Raw genomic sequence first — 20,030 nt, 5'->3', positions numbered from 1 at the left:
GGAAATTCATTCAGAGTCAGCTACTGATTAAAGCAGGATGCCTGCATAAAGTTCAAGGGCAGAACAAGACCTGTGATTTGGCAAAGGAACTTGCACTACATGAGAGGATCCCAACCTGCCCTACAAGAACTTACATGTAGTTTGTACCTCATCTTGGAAAGAGAACAGAGAGGAGATGCTCTCAGTTGAGAAAGTGCCTGAAGCTCATTGCACCCACCAGGCATAGAGCCAGCAAGAACTGCATCTGGCGGCAGCAAGAGTAGTGCAGCTCCTTGAAGTCTTTATTGGTATGGGAAAAGTTAGGAAAATAAAAGCTTTCAGCAAAGTAAGAGCAACAGCCTAACCAAGTTAGTAGAACACCATGAGGTTAAAGGGACTTTTATTAATAAATTACCAACTCCTAAGGCTTAGCACCAGTCTTCAGAGGCCAGGTTACACATCAACATATCACACCACCCAGATGTCCTCACTTTCCATAAATCCAAACCCCCATAAGCAAACTTTTCTGTAAAAAAGGTTGGCCATGGCTGTTGTAATAAACAAAGAGGGAAAGTTAATGTTTCCAGCCTGGCCTGCCCAACACCGTAACTCGTCGTGCAAGAACAGACTGCAGTACTTGTACAGACTGCTGAGGTGAATGGTGCTCCATGAAGACATCCCAGCCCGCCAACAAAACTGTAGGATTGGCACTACAAGATGTAGGGTGAAGGAACAAACTGATTTTAAAGCAAGTTCATCAAATCTCTGTAAAGGCAAATAAATGTGAGTAAAGAGCAGACATTACAGCACTCTGAAATCTCACCACCATAGAGTTTAGCTTGTTGTTACTAAGTATTTAAGGTTGACAGAAACAATGGGCTAATTTTTTTTTCAGAATATATATAAAACCTCTTTTAATAGCCAGAAGTTTTCTTAGCAGACTACTCTATGCCAAAACAAAAGACCTTTGCCCTTTGCTTCTAGAATAAAAATAAAATTAATGTCATTTAATGATTAGTCACGTTGTCGCAACCCAAGTATCTGTGATGAAGAAATTGCTAAACTTATTTTAATAAACAGGCCACAAAAGATTTGGCTAGTGGTCTAACTATTCTCTTTACCTATTACATCATTATTTTCTTTTGCCATTTATTACCCACCAGTTTCAGACAGCTGGTTTAGCAACAGCCCCCAAATAAACACACATCAATAGAAGAGGCAGCACCCAGGAGTGCTCCCTTGCTCTGTTAAGTGGTAGCAGTGCAGTGAATTAAACATACCTTCCTATGCTTCCCCTCTCAAATGGGGTCATTTTTTTTTGCCAGAAATTTCAGTTAGTCTTTAATGTTTCACTCTTTTAACACAACTTGGGTGTGGATTTCTACAACATTCAAAAAAAAACCAAAAACAAAACCAAAACCAACACCAACCAAACAAACCAACCCAAAACAGAAGCCAGGCATCCACATCCATGAGTCACAACTGCTCTGATGGCTCTGCCTATTTGGAACTGTGCTGGGAAAAAGGGGACTTGGTCCCTCCCTGCTGCTATGGCATGTTTTCCACCAGGAGCAGAATAAGTCACTGCCTCTGCCTTGGCACCTAGCACTAGGTACTTGGCATATCATGTTCTCTGGGAATCAACGTCACAACACCGACATACACAGATTGGGAAACTGGGGAAAACACATGAAGGAGGAGAAAAAAGAAAATGCAGAAGGCAAAACATCTTTTAATTTCTTCAAAGGCAGTTATATTAGGAGCTAGTGACAAAAGAAAGATTTGCTGAAGTGGCTGCAAAACACAAATTACATTTCTCTTTACGTCCTCTACCCATAGAAAGAGACAGTATGAACTTCTCTAGGAAATATCAAATACAGCTTTTCAGTCAGTGGCTGTAGTGCAGAAACTTCCTTTCATCAATCCACATTAGATTGTTACAGCAATTACAAGTATTTAGAGCTCCCTGGAACTACTTATGCCCATTCTCCGACAAACGTGTCTTTCTATGCTCCCCTGACTTTCCTCTCAAACTTCTTCATTTCCAAGTTCCCACAACTCACAGCTTCCTGCTATGACACCCAAAAACCTACAGGGCTAGAGGTTGATTAAAGACATGGACAATGGCTGCCCTGCCACTACATGGACATTTCACTCATGGAACAGGCTCTCCCACTGCACAGGAACCGCTTGGGTCTTTGCCCTCTATTAACTGTCCCTTCCCCTAAAGGGAAGGAGTTTAATTCTACTTTGGTCCTCTACTCTGACACTCTTGGTTCAAACTGACTAAATAGTTCAAAGGTTGCTTGTAAGAAGGGGTTGAACAAAGAAAAGCACGAAAATCATTTTTACTGTCATAAGCCAGCTAATAAAGCTGAAGATGGCAGGTCACGCCACAGGAACAGCCTGACTTGCTACTGACTCATTTATTCCTCTGCCCAACTCTTTACTTAGTTTCCTGCTTTTAAGTCTTCACAAACCTTACTGGAACCTACGATGGCCCTGTGGTGTCAAAGCAACCTTTTTCTTTTCTATACACAAATGCAAGAACAAACACACACAAGCCCCATACCCCCGACAGTACGTAAATATCACCAGTATTTGTTGTTTCATGAATCCCTCTTCTATCCATCTTCTATAAGGTTATGCATCACTTTAGATATGTGACAACACGATGAACAGCTGTATAGCACTATACTCATGCTGAGTGTCCAATTCTGAGTTAATGGCAGCTGATAGATCCAACCAACACATGACCTTTCCTGACTGCCTGGCTTGGCTGTCAGTAGAACGGTTAAAAAACAAAACACAGAACAATAAACCACACACTTCTAGTAGGAACTATAATGAAACACTGAGTTTTAAAGCCCATGAGACAGCCCAGGAGACACACCAACACTGCCCCTGCTATTTACCAGCACTACCCTGCTCACCAAGAAAGGGCTGCAGCCTCTTACCAAGGAGAAACATCTTGCATGCAAGTTTAAGGAACTAATATTGAAGTAACAAACCAAGGGGTACATTTCTTTCCACAACTAACCTAAATATTTTTTTTTTCAATTCTGAAAGTACCCAAATCTTGAATACACTATCTATAAGCATAAAGCATAGAATATTTGTATACACATTTCCAAAGGTGATAATCATATTCTAGCAGTGGCAATCTCTTAAATAGGGAAGGTAACTAATTTCAGCATTAAAAGCTGTTGTCTTAAGACAGTGTTTCTGCAAGATTTTGTTGCATTTATTAAGATAACCATCTTTGGCTGGCAGGCACACACCTCTTCCGGGTACATTTCCGGACTCCGAGTTTAAAGGCAACTTGTGTGCAGCACATACCATTAAAGGACAGAGGATCCGATTGAGGGCACACAAACTGCCTGCACTGTTCTCACTCACTGTCGTGTGTTCCAAGGGCACAGAACATCGAGAACAAAGCGAGTCCTTAAGTAGAAAGAGAAGGGAAAATAAGGCTAATATAAAGAAGCAGCAGGATTTTTCCTCACTTGGTTTCTCCCCTGCTGTGTTAAAAGGGACTTAAAATACTGCAAGGCCCCTGTTCTTCTCTCAGCTGGGGAAGGATGTGCATGACAGTGTCCGGGGAGGGAAGAGGCTTTTTTTCATTCTGCAACAGAACTCTGACAAGCGATACAGCTGTTAACTTCAGTTTTGTAATCTGTACTATTCATGAAGCCAAAAAGCTACATAATTTCTTAAAGTTATAAATATTTAGGTTCTTCTGGAGCTTTCTATGAAAGCAGGTCCATTCCAGGGACACTATTAACTGAAACATCAGTAGACATTCAGTCTAAAAATAAACATCCCTGTTCTAGCCCCTCAGCCCCAAACAAATACAACAACTGAAATACTCCTGGGGGAGGTTTGTTTAGAAGAAATATTTAAACATTTTCAATCTGACTTCCTGTGTACCTATTTAATTATCTGACAGCCATGCATTCACAATGCATTATGTGCCTACCTAAAAATCCCACTCTCACCACATGTCTTTTATATGCTTGGAAAAAATGTTACAGAAGACTACAGTTTCACTTATTGCTATCTACCTGCAAAGAGTTTTCTCCCCAGGAAAAGCATACCAAAGAATTTACATGGATTCAAATGCTGGAAGAATAGATTGGTTTTTCCCTGAACAGAAATTTCATAGGATATGGGAGAATCCTGTATTTATTAAGTTTAGTTTGCTTGCAACAGCAAGGTTTTCCAGGGAATTTGGTGGGAATAAAGAGGGATGGAACACCTTGGAAACTATCAGAGAAGGATGCAAAAAATTTATCCCACCTAAAACTACATGGGGCCAGAATAAGAGTAAAACAGAGAACTGAAAAACCTTCTGCTTTGTATATGCTATTTGATCACAGCATTATAAAACATCATCATTAATTTAAGCATCTAAAACCACAGACCAGATCACTAAGAGGAACCTGTACTTAGCAGACTGCCACTGCACCCTAAACCCAGTGAAACAGATCATTACTCACAGAATGAGCATGCACAGGGCACACCACCACCCTGTTAGCAGAGAGAAGGAAGCTCCTCATGACTGCAGCTGGACAGGACTGCAGCTGGAGAGTTTGAGCTTCTGCCTCAACTTCATTATCCCTTCTTCACTCTGTGTTTTTTGTTCTGTTTAAGCTGTGGCAATATTCTGGCTGGTTATTTTCTGGATACTTCCAGGGGTTCAAAGGGGGAATTGCTACAAGCTAAGCTATCTCTTCCTTCCCCTCCCTTTCAAAATCAAACAAGAACATTCTCCCGATACATCTTGGCGAGCAGGACATTTGGCAGGAGAAGTAACAAAACTCTCTTTACAGAAAGGGAGAATTTTGGTGGATTGCATTGTTTTAAAACTCCTGGGGACCATGTGGGGCAGTTCCTGGGAGGCATAATTGAACACGTACATAACCATCTGTGTGGAAACCAGAATTCCACAAATCCTCAAGAGACCATGCCTTTCCGAGCAGCCTATACAGTAGAATTTCACACACCTCACTCTTCTGTAAGCTACTGACAGAAGGCATTGCTTTAGGTTAGACAATCTCCTATGCCTCGGGAATTCAAATTCAGAGTATTTAACTTGATAATCCATTGAAGTGTTGATATAACAATAACCGGTTCCTCTCCTTTTTCAAGCAAGAATGATGCACAATTAAATAAAGCTTTCACAGCAGGATGTGCTTTTATCCTGATTTTGTTTGGGCACAAAACTGATACTATGTCACTTATCTATTCCACATTCTGCTCCTCCCCCAATACCTTTCAACTAAATCTGACACTGAGACTTCTTCTGTGCTCCCACACATTTTCCACAAAAATCAATGACCAAGAAGAACAGAGAAAGTTCATTAATGCTCTCACTGAAGACGGGTTTACCAATTGCAGCAGTATCTCAACAGTCACAGTGCCTTTGGCAGCTGGAAATCACTATCCATTTTGCCAGCAAAAAGAGGGCAGTTAGGAAGCAAACACCATGTCCAGGACCAGCTACAGCTCCACAGCCCTTTGCAAGGGGGCAACTCAAGTAAGTTAAAGAGACAAGAACAGGGAAAGAGCACTGCCAGCACATGCGAGATGTCAGAACATTGTGATTTGGGGTAGCAGCTGGATAACAAGGACAAGCATGTTAGGGAATTGAGGGGAAGTCAGATTAATAGTGGGAAAGGTGAAAAGGTAACAGAGACAGGAACACAGCTTCACTATAGATTTGGTGCTCCCTGACCTAATTAGTGTTTGGGTACCAGCTGACAAATCTAACTTGTCAGCCACTTGGATATCATCTATTGTAACTCAGGCTTGAATAGCTGGACTCTTTAAATGAAGCAATTACACTGGCCATGAATAATAACTTCTAAGTGCATAATAATTATCTCTATCCATGACTACACTCACATTAGCTAGGAATGCAGAGCACTAGGAGTGCACCTGAAGAGCAAAACAGTTGGTGCTGAGGACCCAACACTTACACAAAAGAGGTCAAGAATTTTACTTTTGGGGTAGCTCTATTTTGCTTTCATGAGCTGAGCACTGTCTAGCAGTGGGACTGCAGCTCTTGGAGTTTATCCTGGTTTACCTTCATCCAAAAATAGCTCAGTCTGAGTGTTTTGAAATGTTTCTGCAATGCAAACCAAAGCACAGTAAGTGGTGACAATTGGGAGATTCCTAATCTGAACCAAAATGCTCCTGCAGATACACTCAACAGGCACTGTATGAGCACACTCACAGCAGTAAGAAGCTGAGGAAGGAAGATCTATATAAATGATTCCTCAGTAAAGAGCCCAAGGTTGTTATGGGGTGATAGTGAATGTTTGGGAAGAACTTTCTGTGAAGCTACAAAATTACTCTGATAAATAAGTTGACAAAAACAAAGGTAATGTGAAGCTCTCCCTCAAACTAAAAAACAAACCAAACAATAAAACCTCTCAAAAATAAAAAATCTCACCACAGTCAAAGAGATTTCTGAAGCAGTCTATATGCTTGTCTCTTGTCTTCAAAAGTTATGTTCTTGGCATGGAAATTAAATACTGCTAATACACAGGACACCACAGGGTCCAGTCTAAGGCTAAAAACCTGAAATACGGGAGTGGTTTCTCAGAAATACCACAAAAAGAGACACAGAGAGACAGCTAATCCAGGAATTATGAGACAACCTAGCCAGCCCTCACCTCCCCAAACAAAAAAAGCACCTTCTTCCTTCCCCCCCCGCCAAGGACTGGAAATTGGCAGTTACAGACTAGAAAATTAACATCCAGTTTAAGATCACCACTACCGATATTTTCAATAACTTCCTCTCCAAAATGTTACCAGCTTCTAAAATCATAAAGTAACACACAAAGTCAATACATAATAAGCCAGAGAAAGTACACAATCCCTTTGCTACACATTTACAAGTGGCTGAAGTGTTAAATGATGTATTGATAAAATCCTATGTTATACTAGTAAAGTGACAGCTGCTTATTGAATATCTATCATGTATTTTTTTAAATTTATACTAAGATAAAATAATCAATGGACCCGCTAGAACTTTTTAAGAAAAAAACCCACATGAACCCACATCTACAGTATCAGAATGCTGCAGAATGTTTTCTTTACAGCATGTTTTCACTCACAGCTTCCCTAAATTAGGAGCTTTGAACGTGCAATCATTTTATTTTCCTCCCCTATTCTGTCCCTGTTTTCATACAAATGAAACATTTGCATCTGTTCTGCAGATTATGAACAAGCCAACTTTGATTTTGTAGTTCAGACCATCTCCTGATGCTTTACAGACAACAAACTGAGGAATAGCCAGCAGCTCTCAACTTCAGCTGAAAATTATATTGTATATGGATTAAAAATTACATATTGCTATTTATTTGGAAAGAAGAAAAATATCCTTTGTGTTTAAATCATCAGTGTATAACAAACCTCTCAGTTCAGAGAAGACAGACATTCAGCTGATCTAACTGTAACACCTGCAACTCATTGTAGCCAACCATTACTTCTCACATGAGAAACTGGAGGGTATCCACTGTCCTCAGCTGACACATGTAAATAAATCAAAGGACCTGAAATTTCACATAGTGTATAATTAATGGAACTTGCTGCCATAGGGTGCTGTTCAGGACAAAAGTAGAAATAGATGAAAACAAATAAAGAGGGAATCAATAAATGAGGGTGAAATTTGGTGATTACTGGAACACAATTCTTCAGATGTAGCTTTTATTGGTAACTACCTGGCTGTAAAAGGAGAGAAGAAGTCCAGTGCCCAGTACAGAATGGGTAACTACATCCAGTTCCTCTCCAAAGTGGTTTAAAACTGGATTAGGACCAGGGGAGTAAATACCAGCACATAATACCATGACAAAACCAGAAATTGAGTTGATAGATGGCAAGTGGTCTCTTTAAAGATCCTACTCCCTACCTACAATCACCCTTTCACACTGCCTCTGGTCTCCCTAATCAACACATCAAAGCATTCAGGATAAGTAGAAAGTAGAGTACAACAGTGTTTTCTGCCTTTTAAAAGCATATATAGGTTAGGTAGGGAAGGGAAAAAAAAGTAAAAGTACTACCTTAATTTTAGATCATACCTTCCAGACATGAGAGAGAAGGGCCAAAGAACAGTCTCTGGGCACCGTCCATTCACAAAAGTGTAATTTCATTGCAGGTACAGTGTTTGTCCGTTCAGAAAAGGTCACAAGATCAAAGCTAACAAGGTACCATTTATCCTGCTCTGAAACTCCTACAGATACTTTCTTCCCCAACACAGCTTATAAAGCAAAACCATGACCCAAGTGTCACCAATAATACCTTTACAGATTTTCCAATAACACAAACTGGCTGTACAAGATTCAGCCTCCAACTGCATTAATCTGAATCCAATATTCAAGTCTGCTGTTTTCACAGAAAAAGAGAGACCTAACAATTCCATACATTTGAAAAAGGTTTTCCTCAACTCACTGAAGTTTTTCTTGGAATTATTACAATATTGTGAAAGGCAAGCAGCAATAGCTACTTCTAAAAATCAGTTTCCCTCCAAAGTACCAGTATTTTTCAAGCAGCTATTAAAAAAACCCAGAAAGAGTCTAGATCTCAGAATGTGCATTTTTGCAGTAAAAAGGAACCTGGATAATTTCACACTGGCATCTTTATTTTGCATGCAATAATTTTATAGCAAACGTAAGACTACTACTTCATGAAGTTTATTTTGTTTTTCTGTGATGAGGCAACATTCTGCCCTGTACAGCAACTGCATTTAGCACTTGTTTTGTAGGCCAATGTCTAACACCCCACTTAATTTAGAAAAATTAACCCCAAACCAATAAAAGTAATTCCTTTGTGAAGTACTAAACTAAGCTACAGAAATGTGCAAACAAAGCCTTCTCTTCCAAGTATTCATGCACCATCAGCATGCTTTAATATAAATTTCCACCCTGCCTGTCCTCCCCTGAAGCAATGCATATATGACATTTCAGAGCATGTTTTAATAGGATTTTCCAGTCAACCAAAAATCAAATTGCAGACAAGTTATGAAAGAGTCATAAACACATATTTCATCTTATTGAATTATATGGTACCTAGGCAAAAGATAATGAGGCACAACTGCTTTAGAGATTTTATTAAGTTTTCTGTCACACTGGGGAATTGCAAAGAGAGTGCATACAGAAAGTTGTACACAAGAGTCCAGAGAGCAGCTGAAGTAAAACAGAAGGGTAAAAAGCCCTACAAACCAGGAAAAAAAAAAAATGTAAGTTTTAAATACTAAATACTCTTACTTCCCTCTCTCAACACCCACATCCATTATTCCTCACATCACCTTCACCTGAATTTCCAAATACGTGAAGATGTACACATTATTTTACTGCATTGCACTTGATTGCACCTACACACAAAAGTACTCCAGCTCATTTACACTTTTGGGGTATAGTAAAACATGATGTTTTGGCTTCAGCCTTGAAGAAGAGTCAAGGAATTTCTCCTCCTTTCCAGCCACTGCCACCCACCCTTTCCCGGGGATCAGATCCCCGATGTGGCTGATGAAGTGCTCTGCACTTCAGCTTTGTCCCTCACCCACTGACCTCCCTCCTCCTCTGCCCCTCTGCTCTCCAGGGCAGCCACAGAAAGGAAATATGAACTTTCCAGACTGTATCTCCCACCAAAGTCAACCTCTCAGGGAGCTAGTTTTGCATCCCTTGTGACCTCTAGTCCAACAATTTTATTCATGGTCCCTTCCAAACGACTTCTATGGAGCAGTAGAAATCCTTAAATTCATGGAAGTTTTCCTAAAGGAAGCACACTGGTCTAGAGGATGGAGGCATTCTGAACATCCTAACTGGAGAAAACACTGGAAGATGAACTAGCATCTAATTCAAACAGTCATTTATGAAGAAATAAGGATCACAGTAAAGCTCTAAATCACAACTGATCAATCATGCAGCATAAATGCATACCTACCAGTATCAGGTCATACTTACAAAGAATTTTTTTGTACTTTCAAGCATTGTAAAAACACTAGAGCAGCTCCCAAAACTAAACCAATAATTCTACTGTTGATCTTCTCCTCCATGAAGTGACAGAGTATAACACCCATTCTGCCTGAGTAGGAAGCACAAATTGCACATAACAAAAACAATTCCGAGTACGTTCACATTGACGTTCCTAAAACTCACATGCCAAATTAATGTGTCAAATTTGTGTGTGCAATTATATGTATTTGAAGATGTAATTTATCTTAGTTGTATCAAAAGCATACACAGAATTAAAATGAAGTTAGCTGTTGAAAACTTCATTCATAACTGACAGATCCTCTACAGAATCTAACATGTCTAACATTTTGTTCCTGGAAGATTTAAAAGGGTATTCCCCTATTACCCCACAAAGCTGAACACCTACTCCACCACACAGAAAATGTGGAGGAGTCTTCTAATGCAAAAAATACACCACTGATATTTTTTAGGTCTGGCAATTCATTCACATATGTTATATGCTGCAGAAGTCATTGGAGACATGCTGTCCATCAGCAGGTGCATCTCCACCTTTGGTATTTCTGGTGTAGATCACTTGACCCACACAAAAAGTTTTGTAGAACCATAGAGCAGCCCAGGCTGGAAGGAATGTCAAAAGATTGTCTGGTCCAACTTTTTGTGGGAAAGGAAGCCCTGATGAGTTTATCCAGCACCCTGCCCAATTGCAAAAAACCCCCTCTAGTTATGGGGACTCCACCATGTTCTTGGGGAGGGTGTTCCAGTGAATGATTGATCACATTGTAAAAAATTTCTTTCTTATATTGAGATGAAAACTTTAATCAAACCTTTGCCAAAAGTTCCTAACAAACAGCCATAGTGAAAGTGCTTTGATACTTCAATTTTTGAGAACTGCAGATCTGATGAGCTTGTAGTTGGGCACTTCTTTACAGTTCACCCTAAGCGGCCTTTTCATAAAAGATGAGTTTGTTCACCTTCTCACTTTCTCGCTTGTTTCAAAATAAAACAGATCAGCTCCCTGATGCAGTTGGCTGCAGAACACCAGGGAAGCAGTCAAAATGCAAAACCCAGCAAGGATGGAGTGGAAAAAGAAGAACTCGTGTTTTCAGGCAGTGACAGAAGCTTAGACCAATTAAGCCGCTTACGCAGCCGCACACTCAATAGGCCAAGCCTTTATTTTGCTGCTGCCCACAGCTCTGACAACCAACAGCAGCAAACAGAAAATAGCACAGTGAGTCCATTCCATTCCTGATACTCAGACCTGCTCAGCAGTATTGAAATAAAATATCACAGAGTGAGCTCATTGCAGCTGCCATGGGAGAAATCTATAGGAAAGCCAGCAGGAGATTTAACTAATTCTGACAATGAAACCTCATTTAACCCTTCCCCACTCCCCATAGCCATGAGAATAGAGACTAGGGAGAGAACGACAAACAGAAAGTTGTTTCTCCTCCCAGGTTTATTTAATAAATAGTTTGAAGAGTTACAGTCTGCAAATAAAACCTGAAGAATGGACACAAGGTCAGTAAACAGCTCACTGATAAACCCAGAGATACAGTCAGGTGCAAAAGTTCACATGTCTGATGAAGCCACTATTTATGAATTTTCCAGCTAGGATTTCATAAACTGCCTTCACACCGGTGACCTAACAAATTCTCGCTTTTTGAGTCATTCTTCAATGCCAAGTAGGAAACATTTTAAAATGCAGCTACTTACAATAAATATTATAGTTTAGACAGTTAAGCAGTTAATTTAGCGATTGGGATTTTAATGAAGAATTGCTGTAAAGTGAATCTTGAAACCAGTCCATCCATTGTTATACTACAGGAAAACAAAGAGCTCAGCAACACAGGAATATCCAGAATTACCACAATTCTTGGTGTAAACAAACAAACAAAAAAATCTCACCCACCCTAGAGTTCTGGCAAATACAGATTTTCTGCAGTTTCAAGTGATACAATGAATACTTCACTACGACAAATTACTCCCATCCTACACTTCACATGGTGTCTGGATTTTAGCTTGAATGTCACTTAATCTGACCACTCTTGGAGTAATCATATTGGTACAGACTAACCACTAAAATGAAAAACTGGAAGTATGTCAAGTATTTTCAAACATGATATGCTACCTTTCAAAAGTAATTTCAGAAGCACATGAGAAGGCTGATTCAAATACTTTAAACAAAACACTACACTGAGCAGGTAAAATGCACAATGAAATGTGTAAAATGCACAATGAAATGTGTAAAATGCAAGGGATCTCAAAGATCTTTCAAGATGCAATTGCAGGATAGTCTCTCTCTCCCTCATGTAAAGACATCTATGCTCAAAAAAATAATCTGTTTACACAAAGCAGCATTCCTGGTTTGAAAATGGGCAACACTTCTTGAGCTACTACATTATCCAGGAGTCTCAGCCCCGGATGCTAACTCCAATACATTGGGCCGTGCAAATGTATTTCTTGCCTGATTTTATAAATGTAGTTCTGAACAGACGCCTTTTATTTAAAGTTATTTTACATAATGATTGTACATTATTAAAAATAAGCAACAGCCTGAAATAGGCACAAAAGAGCTCTCAACAGATGAGTTTTCTTAGCAAGCCAAAATCCATGGTGTGATTTTAGATGGCTGGCATGCAATTTCTTTAACTTTCAGTATGAATACAGGCTTTGCTTTTGAAATGTAGCTATTCTAATAATAGTATTCAGCAATCTTGATCAAAACACATATTACTTGATAATCAGCACCATCAAAATTGTTAGCAAGAGAAGAATGGGTTAAGTGTATTTCAGACCTCACAAACGTGTATCAAATTTTACTTAACAAGAATCAGTAAGACAAGCAAAGGCAAACAAGGAAAAGGCTGGGTATCGTCAGATTAGATTTTACAAGATCAAATAGTTACCAACACCTGAACTCAGCTGGCAGGAGAACAGATGAGCCATTAGGTCATTCAGGCCACTCCTTTGCCAGCTCTGTAGGGTTCTCTACTGCACACTGCAAGTGCTTTTGTTTATAAAGTGGAAGGGGAGAGGAAGCAATGGTGGGGAGAAGAAAATGGATTGTCTTTGGAGGCTGAAGCAAAACAACCATTAAAGAAACACCAGCCAGACCAGAAAGCATCCTGGAAACACAGCTGACGGGAATTCATGAAAGAGCAAGATGAAAACCAGCAACAAAGTTCAGGATTGAGCTGAGAAACTGAAAGCAAAAGCTTTTAACAGGATGGTGCAAAAAAAAAAAAAAGAAATTAGAATTCTTGCCTATAGGAATCTGGTGTTATTTGGTGAGTAAATGGGAAGAAATTTATTGGAATAATAGCAGAGGGGCAAAATGGGTTAGTTTTTTCCCAGTACTCAAACTTGGGGTAAGTGGTACCAACCACATCTCTTGTTCCCTGCCTGTCCAGCTGTTTCTAAGAGCCAGGTAAGAAATCAAAAGTAAGCCAGGTAAGTTGTTTTTCAACCTGATTGATCCTGTGATCTGCCTCACCAGAAGAATACAGAAAAGGTTACACTATCACAAGTGAGGGAGGTCACAGAGGCAAGCAGAACAAAATGATGGACAAGAGGATCACAGGAAATGGGAGGTTTTAAATGTTTAAAATGGCAGAGCAAACAAAAATGGTTCACACTGCTGTAGTCTAAAGTTAGACCTGTCCTGAAGTATATGTTATGCTGCTTTTGCCAGATAATTTATTCATGACTCTAGATAAATTATCTAAAAATGCTGTTCCAATGTGGACACCAACTACATACATTTTATTTTAGGGATGCCTCTCCCAAAATCTGAGTGCTTGATTTGCAAAAGCATAACAGGCTTAGAACAGACATTCAATTTATTTGCACCTGTACACTTAACATAAATGAGGACACTGAACTCTGAATACCCTGAAAAAAATCAGATCCTGCCTGGACCAGATCTGATCTCCACAGTTTTATCTTACATCTGTCATGTGGAATGGAAGGATGATTCCCTTGATCATCCAAATTTCTGGGTGAACTTGCTTGAGAAAAGGATAATCCATGTTTCACCCGGGGATTTTCTGATATTTGCTAGTTCCAAGAAAAGAGAGATAGTTGGAATCCCAGGTTCTAGCCAATAAAGTTTTCTAGTCTAAAAGAAGTTGAAGTGACATGGCTGAAACTAAACACATAAGTAAAAGTCTCTTGTTCTATTCAGTACTCTCACACAGAAGTTCCCTGTCCCCTCTTCTCTGGCTTCTAATCTCACTCCCCTGGTTCAGCAAGAACTACTCTTGCAATCTTACTCACCTTTACTAGGTAAGTCTCCTCAGACTGCTCATCACCTCTTGCACTTGTAAACCTCCCCCACAATTGCTTTATCAATGGCACTCCCTCTGTTCAACACAAGGGCCAGGACGTTCAACCTCCCAGTTGCACAATCCCTTTGCACAGGTGTGTGTATGTGTCTGTGTATAATACACACGTGTACATTAAAAACAGGGCTTCTACACGCATACCTATTCATTTACGTACAACTAAAAAAAACCTCTTTTGCTCCCAACCGCACGTTTCCTTGAGCCAGTATAAGCATCCTGATGGGGAACAGACGTGATTACTAACTAGGTTAATCAGAAAAAGTGTTTAAAAGGTCAGTGTGAATCTGTGGGTAATGCTCCGTGCCACTCTGCCTCACTGCTGTATCAAAAATGGTGCCAGCAGGGGGAGAAGACGGTACAGAAGGTGGTAATGAGGAGAAAAAGCACAACTAGGGGTATTTTTCAGTAACATTGAATAGTAGTAATAAATTTAAGGTCTTGATTTTAGTCTGGAACACCAACATCTGCACAACTGTCCCTCTTCTCTTTCCAGACTTTTCTATGAAAACTTGAAATGCTTTCAACTGTTCTCATGTGCTTATAGCTTCCCTTTACTCACTGGCTTCATTCCTCTCTGTTTTGTTCCCAACGAGCCCAATCACTGCCTGCTCTCTCACTCCTCAACCAATGCAACATTCAATCCCAGCTTCAACTGTGGTAACACTGAGGCTCCCTCTGCCCCTCCTGTTTCCTGTGGATGAATTGCTCCCTTGCCAGCGCCAGGCCTAGCAGAGGTCCCCCAGAGCCCCCGAGGGTCGGGCTCATTCCCAAAGACACCTTCCCACCCCAGCATCCACAGCCTCAGCCTGTCCAGGCCACCACAGCTCCAGCACAGACGAGGCCTTTGCGTGACCCTGCCGACAGTGGAAAAAGTTTTAACAGGAATACGAGAGCTTCGAATGGCTGCGGCTGTGCTCTGCGGGTTTGTTTTGGGGGATGGTGTTTTTTAAAACTTCAGAGAAAAATGTACCAGCTGCCTAATTTGGAGAGAGTCGCTAACCTCTTCCAAAAGAGAAATTCCGCAGGATTCTTCCTTTGTTCAATACACTCCACACATTTTCTCCCCCAGCTTAACTGGAAATGGCACAACCCCCTGGAGGAGAGTTTACCGGGCGGCCGCCGGAGCGCGGCGAGGAGCGGAGGGCGGTGGGGCGCGTTCCCTTCTCCCTCCCCTCAGGGGTCCCCCGCGCCGGGCAGCTCCTTCCCGCCGGCGGCCCCCGCCCGCACCCTGCTCTGCCCGCACTCACCGCCCAGCCCGCACTTCACCCCGCGCTGCCCGCACCCCGCGCTGCCCGCACTCACCGCCCCAGCCCGCACTTCACCCCGCGCTGCTCGCACCCCGCGCTGCCCGCACTCACCGCCCCTGCTCGCACTCACCGCCGCCCCTGCCCGCACCCCGCGCTGCCCGCACTCACCGCCCCAGCCCGCCCTCACCGCCGCCGCTCGGGTGCGCAGCAGGGCCGGCGGTGCCCGAGCGCAGCCGCCCCGCGCTGCCCCAACGCCCGCTGCGCGCCAGGCGAAGCGGGTGGCGCCTCCGCGCATGCGCCCGGCAGCCCGAGGGAGGCTGTGAGGCGGGGAGAGGCTGAGGGTGACCCGCCGCGCTGGCCCGTGTCCCGGCGCGTCCGCCCGTGCTCCGCTGCCCATTGCCCCGGTGCCCCTGTTCAGAGCCGGCCCGGGGGTTAGCGGCCCCGCAGGGTGGCCGTTGGCGCCCTCCCCGGGGCAGGGTGATCCTTTCAGCCGCCCTTCCATCGGGAGCTCTCCGCGGTCGCAGCCCGGGGCTCAGCACTCCCCGGTGGTCAGGAACGCGGGTGCGGCTGCCGTGGCCTCACTGAGCCTCCGCGCCAAGGTGTTTCCAGTCCTAAAGTTTGTATTCCGGAAACATAGAATCTGTTAGGTCGGAAAAGACCTAAGAGATCATCGAGTCCAAGCTATGACCGAACACTACCGTGTCACCAGACCGTGGCACTGTCACGTCCAGTCTTTCCTTTAACACCTCCAGGGACGGTGACTCCACCACCTCCCTGGGCAGCCCGTTTCAATATTTCATCACCCTTTCTGTGAAGAAATTCCTCACAGTGTCCGACCTGTATAGATAGACGCAGTCTTTTCCTGTGGGGAAGACACACACAGACACACACACTGGTAACTGTGATCTTTGATGGAGAGCTAAAAATTGTGCCACAAGTAATGATTTTCCTCTTCCGTGCTCTCCAAGGGTGGCTGCACGGAGCTGTGGGGCTCATTGCCCGGAGGTCTGAGCCTTTGAGTGCTCTCAGACCTCACCCGCACTGGAAGGTGCATTTCAGGAACCCTAAAATGCCATGTTCCACATTAAAAAGTAAAGGTTGGTTGGCTTTTTGCACTGCCCAGAATTAATCTGAAACCAGAGAGTTTGATAGCTTAATTTTGTTTGTGACTGGTACCTTCATTTTTGCCTCTATGACTTTTAACGGATGTGTATGGAAAGAAGATAAAGCTTCTCAGAAAATTCACAGCAAATTAATAATCCCTACCTGACTTCAAAGGTGCTGTTGTCAGTGGTGCCGTGGCCTGATTATAAATGACTTAGTAACAATCCACAAAAAATAACAGCTTGGCTTGCCAGAAGAGAGATTGAGGTCTAAATGGTGTGGAGCATAAAATACCATTTATTGTGTGAAAATGGAATTGAAGTTCCCTATAAATATGCAGTGTTTTGGGTTTTTTTTTAAGTTTACATCGCTGCTGTCTTCAGATTCAATGAATATGAACAATATGAATATGAATTTTTGTGGCTCAAATTTTTGGTGGGTTACTATGCTGTATACCAGGTATTTTAAACTTTATTTTATATTAAGAGACAACTGACAGTGAGCAAAAAAGGAATGAGGTAACACTACAGTCACAGAGAAGTTGAGAGAACTGAAAGATGAGACACAGTTTGCAATAGCTCAGGCCATGTCTCAGCTTCTTTAATGAATCTTAACCTATAATAAAAGTTAGTGCTTCCATACATGTCGGCTGAGAACTGACACTGAGACCATCAGGTTTTAAACAAAAGAAGTTACATTAATGTGCCTGACAGTTCTTTGACAGAATCTAGAAACTCCAATTCCTTGAATCAATGGGAGACAAAATACCTCTGCTCTTTGAAAGTTTGTTGAGGCCCTGACAACAAATGGTCAGCAGTGCCTATGGAGAGAGGCACACACCATCAGAGGTTAGGTTTCCAAGAGAATTGAATTTACATCTGCTTTCCTTTGGAAGGCAGGGAGTTTTCCTGTAATAATTTACGAATACTTACTAGAGGTTGTTTGAATATGCAGTATTCAACCATATCTGTTTAACTTAATAGCAGGTGGTTGGGAAATAACCAGGAAAGGCAATAGATGAAAAATTTCTTTGTAAGGGTCAGGAGAAAATATTTAACTTAATAAATATGCAGCACTTTCTTCCTTGATTCCAGGTGCATTGCACAGTTTGTTTGTGAGGGCTTAGGGGCAAGAGCTCAAAAGGGCAATGAAAAAGTTAGAAAACACTGGGAACAGAGGACAAGAAATGTCACGGCCATATTGGAAGAGAGAAAACTTGCATTGAGCCTTGCTGAAAGGAGTGTAGGCATATAAACAGACCAATACTTGAGTATAACTCACTGGGGAATCTTACTGTTGTTAAGGATATAGTTTAATAAAATTTAAACTATTTGTCCAAGGTGGAATTTCTGAACAGAAGGAAGCCCATTTAGTATAGGTAATAGTTTTGCTGTGCAAGTACCTTCCTTGGATTTTTGAAAATGAATTCAAGTCCTGATTCTACTACTTTGCATACATGGGAGGAACATTTGGGTCCCACTTCTTGGAGATGTGTCACTTCATATGAATACTTAAGTATTCATGAGAACAGCAGTAGTAAACCCACCTGAAGGCCCTAACATCCTGTTGCTGAGGGTACACTTGATGCCTTTGACATTGATGAAGATATTAAATAACGCTGGCCCCAAAACAGACCCCTGAGGGACACCACTTGTCACTAGTGTCATTGGGACTCTGAGCCACTGACTGCCACCCTCTGGGTGCAACCATCCAACCATTTTCTTATCCAACAGTCCACTCTCCAAATCCATCTCTCCAATTTAGAGAGTTTGAATGACTCTCAGTTTTCACAAAAAAGTCTCAAACCTCAATTTTTTTCCCAACTTCTGTCATGGTACAGAAATAGCTTTAATATAATTAATATTAAAATATAATTTTTAGGTCATATCTGCTTTCATCTCTAAGAGTAAAGAGTCTTTTGATTTTGAAAAGATTGTCATAGACAATTGCACAGTTGGAAAAGATTGTCATAGACAATTACACAGTTGCTTCTAACTCCAGGGTACTTTCAGGGGGTCTACTCCTAAAACATGAAGAAATAGATACAAAAGTGAGAATTCAGCCAGACTTTTCTGGGGTGAAAAAATTATCTTTATGATGCAGCCCAGGACCAGGACGAGGAGTGGGAGAAACAAGGATTTTGGCTGAAGAGAGATGGAAGTTCAAAAGCTATTGCTCTTGTTATAACAAGACTTAAAAAATGGGAGGAAGCAGAATTGTGTCCCAGCACAATAGCTGGGATACTCTAGAAAAATATATTGTTGTATGTACCCTAAATTTAGGCACAGAGTACATGTATAAAGGAAGCGTGCCTTACAAAGCCTTCTTATTTTTTGTATGAGTAATATATTATAAGTAAAGATACTTACAGAACTTGCTTGAAATGGGCAAAGGAACAAATAAAGTGTGATTTACTGTCAAGGATTATCATGAGTGCTGCCTTTCAAACTCATATATGAGTTTTCCTGTTTATGCTGTGCGTTGTGTTTGCACAGCTAATATGTACCCTGCACTAGAACATTTCTCTGGGTGCCACACTTTTCACATAAACGTAACTGGTTTATTGTTTCTTTGCCATCAAGCAAAGCAAACAAATGTAAAGCCAAGAGGCTTCTTAAGTGCCGTGTCACATGCAGATCCAATGCTCTCACTACTCCATTATTTCCTGCACTGTGACTTTTTCTCTTCTCCTGAAAAATGAGAAACTTCAGCACTGAAGGGGTTAGTCTGATGACAAGAAAACAACACAGATTTTCCCTCCTCCTTTTATCCCTTCATTTTAGTTTGCCATGTAGTTTTGGAACTTCTGATGTCTCAGTGCAAGAATGCAGGATCTAAAGAAGCAATGATTGCTGTGAGGAACTGCATGATATTTTCCAGCATATTCATTTCTCCCCTCCAGTCCTCAGCCCTGAGACCTGGACTGGAGCAGTATCCCTCAGCCACATAGGGCTAAATTAGCTGGTTCTTAGAGCCCACTAAACGTGCCTTTTAGTCAGGGGGGAGTTACTCCCTGGTGAGTGATGTTCTCAATGTCTCATCATGACCCTGATGCTGCTGCTGCACTAAGCAGCTCCCGCTGCACTCTGGGAACTTACACCACATGCACAAATTCTACACTCTTGGGCTGTTTTCAAGTGCATTTAAATATCACTGTGTAATACATTAACTCGACTCAAATATTTTGAATTTTTTTATAATCCTTCATTATTCCAGCAAAGCAACATTGGAATGTTTAGTTTTCTGAATGACTGCTCACATCTAAATGGCTTTGTTCCTTCAAAAATTAATTTATGATTCGCTCCACTCCCTCCTCAAACACTGACAGGGTTTGATGTGTGTTCCAGTTGTTTTGTGAATTGCTCAGAAAGCAC

General features: G+C 41.6%; 1 protein-coding gene across 3 annotated transcripts in view; it reads right to left on the bottom strand.

The window, feature by feature from the left end:
• Positions 1 to 15,826, bottom strand: part of PRRG1 (proline rich and Gla domain 1) — a 31,030-nt gene extending 15,204 nt beyond the window's left edge. Inside the window, exon 1 of one of the 3 annotated variants that reach the window (XM_039552053.1) lies at positions 15,721 to 15,826. The gene's annotated coding sequence lies outside the window, so the exon portion shown is untranslated. Of the gene's footprint in view, positions 1 to 3,318; positions 3,424 to 15,720 lie in introns of those variants that run through there. The other 2 variants (XM_039552058.1, XM_010394537.4) reach the window with 2 other exon arrangements.
• Between the last annotated feature and the right edge of the window lie 4,204 nt (positions 15,827 to 20,030).

Source organism: Corvus cornix, chromosome 1 (assembly GCF_000738735.6).
Source record: "Corvus cornix cornix isolate S_Up_H32 chromosome 1, ASM73873v5, whole genome shotgun sequence".
Classification (NCBI taxonomy): domain Eukaryota; kingdom Metazoa; phylum Chordata; class Aves; order Passeriformes; family Corvidae; genus Corvus; species Corvus cornix.
Note: the sequence above shows the minus strand (reverse complement) of the source record. Positions and strands in the feature narration are given on the sequence as shown.